The 1,289-nt window shown below is 31.7% G+C and overlaps 1 non-coding gene across 1 annotated transcript; it reads left to right on the plus strand.

The window, feature by feature from the left end:
- On the plus strand, positions 1 to 72 carry Trnae-cuc. Its single transcript has one exon. It is a non-coding gene; the product is annotated as a tRNA-Glu (tRNA).
- Positions 73 to 1,289: the final 1,217 nt, after the last annotated feature.

The following is a 1,289-nucleotide window of genomic DNA, read 5'->3' on the forward strand; positions in this document are numbered from 1 at the left end:
TCCCATATTGTCTAGTGGTTAGGATATCCGGCTCTCACCCGGAAGGCCCGGGTTCGATTCCCGGTATGGGAAGTTTTTTTGACTATTTTTAATCAATTATACTTTTTTATTATTATAATTTTTTATATAAGTTAGTTTTTTTTTAATTTTATATATACTTATACGTACTAGCTAATGTTAGCATTATTCAGAAAATGTGGCTGAGCGCTGCTGTGGTCAATATTTCGCTGTCGAGTTGGTTATTTCGCTAGAAATGACCGACTACCTGCTTATTTGTCTGACAAGGTGTTCGTTTGAAAAAAGGCATTCGGGCAGTCAAAGTGGCATGTCACACGCACAGCGGAAAAATGCATTATAGGTATGAAGAAAGTTAAAAATTGTTACGGAAACAACAAAATCATTACGCTGAATGCAAAATTTTAAGAGGTGTAAAGTAAGGCTGTTGAAATTGTGAAGCGAAAGAAAGTGTTGTTGTCAAATGCTTTTACATAAGGGTAATTTCCAAACAAAATGCCATTTTTTGACCCCCTTTTTAAATTTTTTCATGGTGGTAGAAACGAAAAATCAAAAGCAGCATTATACGATCCAAATAATAAGTGCTGATTTTTATTATTGTAAGCCATTTTTTTCTTTTGCAAACGGTATTTCTTTGATGTATGTGTTGTAACTACTCCACATAAAAATATGTAGACAGGCCACAAGATCAACGGAAATAAGGCCAATTGACATTGTTTCGCATACTGGTGCATCGGTGATATTAATGCTGACCACCTATAACTACGGTGTAATAATTATTAAGCAATATTTAATTTTATTTCTTATAATCGTTATGGTCTCTGGTATTAATTTAACAAAAACTTGCTAATAAAAGGTTAAAGAATAACACTTAGAAAACGACCAATACAAGAATGAACGTAAAGGGGAGTACGTACATAAATAAAGAAAAGGCTAAAGGCAAAGTTAAAAATAAAAACATAAAGGCAAAGGTAAAAATAAAAACAAAAAAAAAGATTCGTGAAGATAAAGGCAAAAATGAAGACCAAGGTAAATTTAAACACTAAACTTATATAAGGGCAAAGGTGAACGGGAATATGTATGTAGGTGAAAGAAATGATAAACATAAAAGTGAAAACAAAGATAAATATTAAGAAAAAGATGAAGATAAGGATACCGATAAAAGTAAAGATGAAGATAGAGGAAGCAAAATTAAAATAAAGGTAATTATAGAGAAAAGGATATAGAGATTTTCGAGATTTTCGGGACTTATCGATATAATAACCAATGTCATC

This window comes from Rhagoletis pomonella, unplaced genomic scaffold (genome assembly GCF_013731165.1).
Source record: "Rhagoletis pomonella isolate Grant_MI unplaced genomic scaffold, Rhpom_1.0 Rhpom_scaffold_00008, whole genome shotgun sequence".
In the NCBI taxonomy this organism is placed as follows: Eukaryota; Metazoa; Arthropoda; class Insecta; order Diptera; family Tephritidae; genus Rhagoletis; species Rhagoletis pomonella.